We start from the raw sequence: 8764 nt of genomic DNA, 5'->3' as shown, positions 1-8764 counted from the left end.
TTTGGTCTCAACCAACCCATAAGGAGAATATAAGGCTCTTTAGCTGCTAAATGCTCCATATATCGATGAGGTCATCACTAACTTTGTCCGAACAGGGAGCGAATAGTGGACTAATCAGAGCTTTTGCCTGAACCTTACTGTTTCAGAAAAAGAGTTGGACTAAACCATCAAGTTGTGGGCTTCCAAAACAATGACCAAACCAGCATGATTAGCTGAATGATACATGAATATCTAATAAGTTTTGTTATTAGTATTTTAGGTTGTATCACCTTGAGCGGGTTAGGGTTATGGTTCTAACAATGTCAACCAGAGCAGCTGTAAAGTGTTTGTGCATGTGCTTCCATACGTGTGCAATATGTGCCTTTGTTTTTGTGGTTGAATAAAGAACTGTAATTCAAGAGAAAACATCTTCCCTTTAGTTAATTCTTTGGTTGCTTAAATCTCTAAAAGGATCCGTACCATCTAGCGGTGGGTGGTCACTTTGACTCCTTTGACTCAGTGGTGAACTCATCCATAGATGAACGGAGCAATTTACCGGCCACACATCATTTTCTCCACTCGCAATCAGGCTGACGCTGTTTCATATGTACAGTCTGCGGATTCAGCACAGCATCTCAGATAATTAAAATTCAGCTTACTTTGATGCGCAGTCCACCCTTGATTTCCCACAGTACCTTGGTTTCAAGGGCACAATTTCCATTTTGCTTGTTATTTAGAAAATGCCAAGGTTTTTTAAGGCCTTTTGACCTTTTTTGAGGCACTTATGGTCATTGTATAAAGGGCACGTTTCCACTGTTGTCCCGGATATCTTGGAAGGCATGTCCTGAATTTATCATCCCTGAAAATATACAATCACATTCCACATTGTTCTCATCTGCAAAGACCCTTGACTTAATTAGAGAAACTGAGAAATGTTCTCTGCTCTGTATTAGTAATTTTGCTGCTAAATAAGTCCCATGCCACCTAGGTAAACTTTTACATTGTATGCACACCTGAATCTTTCTGTTAGAAGTATTTATTTTATTTTATTTTAACTACAGGGTCTCCATTCTGGAAAACGGGAACCTTCGAGTATGGAATGCAACCAAATCCGACGCAGGCCTCTACACTTGTGTGGCGAGAAACCAGTTTGGCGTGGCGAGCAGCACAGGGAGCGTCACAGTTAAAGGTATTTCCTGTTCCCTCTTTACATTTCATCACTGTCTCCTTTATAGCTCAGTCAGCAGGGACCCTGACCAGCAAAGTGCTGGACACCTTTTTCAAATGCAGGTTTTTCACTCCGGCAGCATGTAGACTTGCTCTATCAAAAACCAAACCATGACCTGTGATGCTCACTTTAATAAATATAAAAATGACCAACATTGAGAAGAAGGACACAGATTTTGAAGCATCCGGCCACATTTCTGCGTGGTTTGGTAAGTTATGAGCAGCACGGTTTTTCATATTTTTTTCTCTGTCCTGTTATTACCAGACAGACACAGACACCTTGGATATATGTCTGTTTTTTTCAGAGGTGTTGAAAACACTCCCGCACTGTCAGAGGATCTGCTCCGTGAGAAGGGTCTAGTGTTGTTAGATCATCTGGGCTGGGGATTGCATTTCTGCCCGGGCGCTGTGACTTATTATACTTCATTAAAAATGAATGTGTGCTGGGTATAAATTGCTGTGCATTGAGTGACTTTATTCTGTGCACACTGCTGTTTTTCTGTCCTGAATCCACAGGGGATAGTGTTCTCACCACCTTCCTGGTGTATTTGCTGACATATCCAGCGAACTATACCCCCGGTGTGACGACCCCCCCCTCCTTTCAAAAAGATTACATGGTTCATTTGTGTTATTGTTATTTATTCTGCCTTGATCTTCCTTGTGGGCTCGCTTGTGCAGATTTATGGGATCATTGATCCCCTCCATATTGGTCTTAAGGAGGCGAAGTTCATGCCTCATATTTCAAACGTTTTAGTATAGATTTACATGCACTGTATATTCCAATCGATTTTTTAGGGCCGTCACATCCGACCTTTTTAGACAAAGAAAATCGGCTGCCAGTGGATTCCTTCAGTGTCACTTCAAGCAGCACATTCTGAGATGGTAAGGCACACCCTGTGGGAAGGGTCGTGCTGCGCTAATTCACTCAGAACTTGTTTTCACCTGCCTCAGAGAGAATATGGTTCAGTGTAGCCACATGTGACAGTGCAGCACACTGTCTTCATTTGCCTGTGCTGGTGTGAAGCCCTCACCTTGTAGGGAATGCACTACACAGTTCAAAAAATAATCTAATAAAATAGTACCAAAATCCTTCCAGTACCCCAGACTACATGATGGGAAATGCTATATGTTCTCCACAACTCTCTGAAGTGAAATCATTTTTTCTGGAAGATGGAGCTTCTCCTTCTTCTTCTCCAGTGTATGATTTTTTCTCAAAAGTTCAATCCATTTAATTGTCTTTCTTCTACAAAGAAGCAATCTGTAAAATCCCTTGAAATACTGTGTCAACAGAACAGCGGTCTGCAAAAATACAAGTTAGACATTTTTTTTTTCTTTTTCGAGAGGTTGCTGTAGAAACCTGGATTAATTGACGTTTATTTAGCCCTGCAGGCGAGTTTTTGATTGAATACTTTGCAAAACATCGATGAATGTCAATGTGAATAGCACTAAGAGAAATGTCCTGGCGTGTATCTGCGCAGTAATTCCTTTTCCACCAGTAAACCCATCACATATTGGAATAAATTGGACCTGCTCTGTCTTCTGTAAATCACTATCAAGGCATGTTTCCTATTTCTGTTAAATTATAAAAGACAGATTTCATCTATTATGAATGCTTGATAGTCAGCAGCAGTCAGGAATGTGGGCAGGGCTCAAAGTGCACCTCGGTGCTGATTTGTGCTGAATCCTCACTCTGCCTCCCATTGAAAACTCTGGCTTTCTACAAAGATAACCAGTAACCTTTGCATTTTGTATTTTTGCTCGTGTTTGTGTTAATTTTAAGCACAGAGCTCGACTTCAAGGTGTAACGAATAGCACATCTCGCTACTCGCTGCCAGTTGGACTCTGGAGCCCCTCCTTTTGCCCATTTATCACAAACTGTGAAATGAAAATGGTACAGAGCCCCCCTCCCTCCCCCCAGCCAATCAGAGTGAGTGGGGGGTCTGGGGAAACCTGCAGCTCTCACTGTATGTTCAGGTCGATGGCCTGTATGTGATTTTCCAATCAAGCTGCAAGGAAACACACCCTCATATGCCCTCTCAGCATAAATAGACGACGCCGTTATCTACTTATTATTCTGGTGAAAGGGAATACGACACCCTCTCTCGCTCGCATCCTTTCCATCATCATAAGTTAAAGCTGCTTTTTCTGCAGCTGATGTACAAATGTTGCCGTGTATGATCTTGTGCCTTTTTGTCACAGTCAATACTGTTTGGAAAATAGGACGGGGTAATTTACATGCACTATCTCATTGAGGATTGGAAGCCTGTTTAGCATTGAGAAATTTGTTTTGCACGAGCTGCTCTTATGGGAGATGATAGTAGTTTATATAAATCGACTTTGGTGATATGAATGCTGAAAAATACCTGTCAAAAAGCATTCAGCACCTCCCGCTGTAGAAAATGCCACCTAGCAAACAGCCGAGGCGCAGTCACCGCAGATGAGCCCTGGTAATGTCTCCATTATTACAACACTGGGGGGATATTAGCAGTTTAATTGCACTTGATTATAGACGAGCTCCCTGAATTTTGATTAAACTGGAGATGAGCCGTTGCAATTAGGGTAGCTTACTTGCCTCCGACCATTAGAGAGGGTCAGCGGGCTCAGAACTTCCGACATCATACTACGTCAACTTCTGATTTGCTCCAGAAAACCCTGAGGGTGATTCATCTTCACAGCTCTGAGTTCTGTGTGGAACACAACAAAGGAGCATTTTGTCGAAGAGGCTTTTGTATCATCGGGCATTTAAGATATTTGACGCTTACCCATGACACAATAGCAGCGGGACTCTGGAGATGACAATGTCTTTGTCCTCCATTTTAGTCCCGTCTGAAATATGTGAGCAACTACTGGACTGACTGCCCTGACATTTTGTTTCGACATTAATGATCCACAGAGGATGAATTGTAACAACTTGGATCCTCCCTTTACTTTTTTAGTGTCATCATTAGGTCAAAATTTAAATTTGGTTTATGACCACATATTGCCTCAGACGTACTTATGGTTTAGAGCTAATTAGCAAATGAAACTATGCTAAGGTCACTATACACTGTGGGAGTTTGGGTGTATTTTGGCAACTGTGAAATATGGCAAAATCTTTTTTCGTTCTCATCCTAGATTGTACTTTGGACACAGAAAACAGTCAATATGTCTCGTGACCCGTGTCACTACTGTTAAGAAAAACAAAGCAAGTAGGATATAGCATGAAAATACATTTTATAAATGACAATTTCAAAGGTTTAGGGTAAAATAACCCACAGGCACACTTTTAGGAGGAGAAAGGAAAAGGAAGTTTGTTGGACTCAAAGTAGAAAGATTTACATAGCATAGAGTGGAACTGTAATGATGGATGATCAGGGCTGATGTCAAGTATCAATGTACTTTCAGACATTTTTCTTTTAACATTCTTGAGCTGCGTTTCACCAAGAATTAGTCACAGGATCTGATATTCTGAACACAAACTGAGGATCAGATAGATATTAGGACTCAAATCAACTCATGCAATTGACATGCATTGAACTGACACTATCGCTGTTGTTGTACATACCTTAAGATGTTAACATGATCAACAGATGATATTTATTCTCAGTAGAGCGCATACCTCTGCCAAGGCCCAACAGTTGCAAACTTGTATAGTTAACACCCTGTATCGCAGCCTTAAGGAAAGTGAAAAAAAGAAAACCCTGTATCTGTCGCCTGATTTGGATCCGCATGAATATTTTATGTGTTTTAAAAGGCTTTTATTGTGAAATATTTGCAGGAACGGTAGTTGCACGGATTCCTTCTGTATAGTACTGGTATGTATTTGAGTACCTAGGACTTTATACAAGGAAATATATCTGCGACATGAAGCCATTCCTCGTAGCAACTTTAGCTGGTGTGGCCCGGGTGTTAGATTTGTTAAATGGGCAGGAATCCCTGTGATCACAGGAGATTTGGAGTCAGTCTAAAGAAGGCGGCACCGATCAATCCTTTGGACAGTGTTTGTCTTTTGGAGGTGTTCACTATCCACTGCAGAACAAAGGTATGGTCATGGAAATCTTTTATACCAAGCTCATGGAGGTATTTTCCCAAGCAGGCCATTTTGTCCATGTCGAATGGACTATATGTGAAATAAATGCAATGTGCAACTCCTGAAAGCCATATAGAAAAATAATGAGCCTCCATCTGCCTGTGATAACCAGTAGCTACAGATGTGCCACTGCACAGTGTACAAATACAGTATTGAGAGCGTGTATCTGTTGACCGATGTAAACAAGGTTTTTCCTGCTATTGAAATCTGTCCTTGAGAGGCCTCTGATATTTTTCTTTCAGGAAATAGGTAATATTTTAAAAGAGGTGTCAGAGGACCTTGTGATGTGCTGATGAAATCATTCTTCCTGGTTTGTTGATTTGAAAGCAAGGGAAGGTAAATTGGTAGTGGAATGATTTCTTTTCATAACGGTCTCCACATTTCTCTTACGAAATGACCTGAGAGATTGCACCGAGAATATAAGAGCTCTTTCAGCAACGTGGAATAACATGCATGAGGTTACCTACAGATATTTGGCATGAACCTTAGCCCAATGTGCCCCATCAGATTCCGTGGAATCCTTTTAAGAAAAGGCTTTTGACCTGCCAGAGGAAACAAACATTTCCTTTAGAAGTTTGCATTTGTCTTGAACCTACATGAGTCTCAGTTTGAAGGATTTCAATGGTGAGACTTTTCTCTGGTAAATAGTTTTTTAAAAATTCCTGGATCACGTGGCCTGTGGTTGTTCCATGCCCTCCTCTATGCATTATTCAAGCAGCCATCACTCACCTTGTGTGAAAATCTATAGTGTATATACACTCAAGGAGAATACACACTTACACATTACAGCTTTAGACCATTAAAGCTGGAAGGGATTGTCCTCCGGGATTTGGGGGGAGGACGGGGGTAAGCATTATTCATGATGTATGATGTTTGTGGGAAGACTGGTGAAACTGGCAATGTGAGGCATGACAGTACGCCCCGGAGAGGAGGTGGGAGTCATTTGGTAACCGTTAGCCTGCTCTCCTCTCTGGTCAGCCATATGTTCCTGTTGCACAGCGTCTCTGAGTGTTCCCACTGTGAACCTGTGTCGGTAAGTCACCCGATTGGCTTCATTACAGGTCTGTGGCCCCACTCTTCCCTCAGTGCCTTTGCTCTAATAGGGTGTGTAGTGCTGTGATTGCTGTTGCTGTTTAACAGCAGTGGTCCGACTAGATTGTTGTATAAACAATAAAAGATTCATCCATGATCTGCAACAAACATCCAGCAGACCATATATTGTTTTTTCATTGTTCTCATGCACCACAAAAATCTAAATCAGTTGTTAGTTTGAACATCTATATGTACATGTTCCTGGCTAATGACATCTCACTGCTGTATGAGTCATGTACACATAAGAAAAGCGTAGGTAATACCTAGGTATAGTTATATGTGATTGCAAGATTTATTAGAGAGGAGGCTCAACAAATCATGTGACTCTAAAACACAGGAGCAATCCTTCTTCCAACCTTACCCGTGACGACCAGCTGCCTCTGACCTGAATCAAGGCCTTATAGTTACCTATATGTATTTTTTCATCTTGTTCAACCCATGTAATGAATATAACTGATCTTACTAACTGCTCTGATTTATAAATGCTAAACATTTCTGTGTTGATATTCACAGCATGGTATAGTTTACTCTCTATGCTAAAGACTTTTGTTGTCCAAAACACATCAATAATGAACATTTTTAATTATGTATTATATATTTTTGATTAATTCCTGCATACACCACTGTGCTCATGTCTGTGCTCAAATCTGCAGCCACAAAAAATAGTCCTCAGCAAATGCACTATTTGTGTTGTTCTGGCTCGACTGCCGCCCAATAAACTCAAATGTCACTGACTGAATGTCTGACAGATTGACGGAGAGATTAAGTTACCAGTCGTCAGCTGAGTGCCGCTTGACTGAATGATAAGTGGTCGGCCACCAGAGTGAGGGATTTTCCTCATTGGTTCTTGCTCTCTCAAAATGAATTGGTGGAAACTTTACTAATCGGTGCGACATTAATAGGGAATGTTACCAATATAGCATCTTTAAGACCAGCTTCATGTGTTTCTTTTTAGAAAAATGAGCTAATGAAAAATTAAGTAACATTTGGACAAAGCTAAGTCACTTCTTTAGAAGAGTTTCCATTATTGTCCTTCAAGTGCAAGGTCGGACTTTCCTAGGAACACCAAATGTCTAATTGAACTGACCACACAGCAGCTGCCCTAAACTTGAATTTGTTTTTAATTGTTGCCATCGCTGAGACGTATGGACCTTAACATTTTGTGGGATCAGTGTCACAAAGTACTTTGGGAGGAGTGGCTGAGGGCCAAAGACTTTGGAGGGATGTCAGAAAGTAGTAATAGATGGACTAAGGCACTGATATGGGATATACCATGTAACACAACCACTCAAAATATAATCTGCTTTTGAAAACATTTTTCCTCTGAGGTAAGTATTGCTAAAAATCACTTCATTTCTGTAGACAGTTCATTTTTCATGAAAATTAACATAAATCGATTTTAGAGATTACAGATCTAAACATGGCCGCTACAGCCTCTGTGAGGGAGCAAATCATTATTATATGTAAAAAGCAAAATTGCATGATTATTCAGTTCATGATTCATTGTTGGTCAGTTATTGAGATTCAACGCTGAAATGCGAGTGTCTGTGGAGAGAGTGCTTTTGAAATTTTTCTGCCTCATAAGTACAAAAGGAAAAATTGTACCCACCTCAGCAGCACTCCCCGAGATGCCATCCGGTCAGCACGTTAACACGCGCTCCGTCATGTGTCTGATTGACCCGCTAAGTGAGAAGGTTCCTATCCTCTTGTTTACAGTGGCAGTAGGTAACAAGGCCTTTATACAAGATGGAGAGCAATGAAATTATGGTCAAGAGCCCAGTGTGTGGTTGTGTAACCATCCTTGCTTGTCCGTATAATCTGTCACAAATGATGACAGAGGAGGGTAATAAGGGAGCTTGTTTCCACACTCATTGTCTGAGTGAATCCCTGGAGGCAACACGAGCCTGGACAGTATCGGCAGGAGGAGGAGTTCATGTTCGAAAATACACACACCATGCTGGAGAAATAAAAAAGGAAATACATGTTTATGGTGGGTCTCCATCTTGCAGAGATGCAGAAGCTAATCTTTTTTGACTGCGGGTCCATGTAAGAATTTTCCCCTGTAGATCCTTCTTCTCCCTTTTGTTTTCTCAGACTTCCTTCTCCTCACTACGCGACTCTCTCACCGTGAAAACCACTGCAAAACAGCCCTGACATATTTTTTTGCAAAGAGTGGTTTTTTTTGTTGTTATCCTTAAAATTGTTCATGATTCCTATTTCCTCCTGCACTTGTTCTACAAGGTGGAGCCCACCTTTAGAAATAGAGCAGTGAGAGGAAACACAGACCCTTGAAGACCTCCTGTGTGGGATTAAGATGTTTTTACTGCGCTGTGATCGCTAACCATTTAACCCCAGCAACAGAGGAACGGGCCTTTCAGACACACTGTCATTGTGTAC

The sequence above is a fragment of the Platichthys flesus genome, chromosome 2, assembly GCF_949316205.1.
Source record: "Platichthys flesus chromosome 2, fPlaFle2.1, whole genome shotgun sequence".
NCBI classification, from domain to species: Eukaryota; Metazoa; Chordata; class Actinopteri; order Pleuronectiformes; family Pleuronectidae; genus Platichthys; species Platichthys flesus.
Note: the sequence above shows the minus strand (reverse complement) of the source record.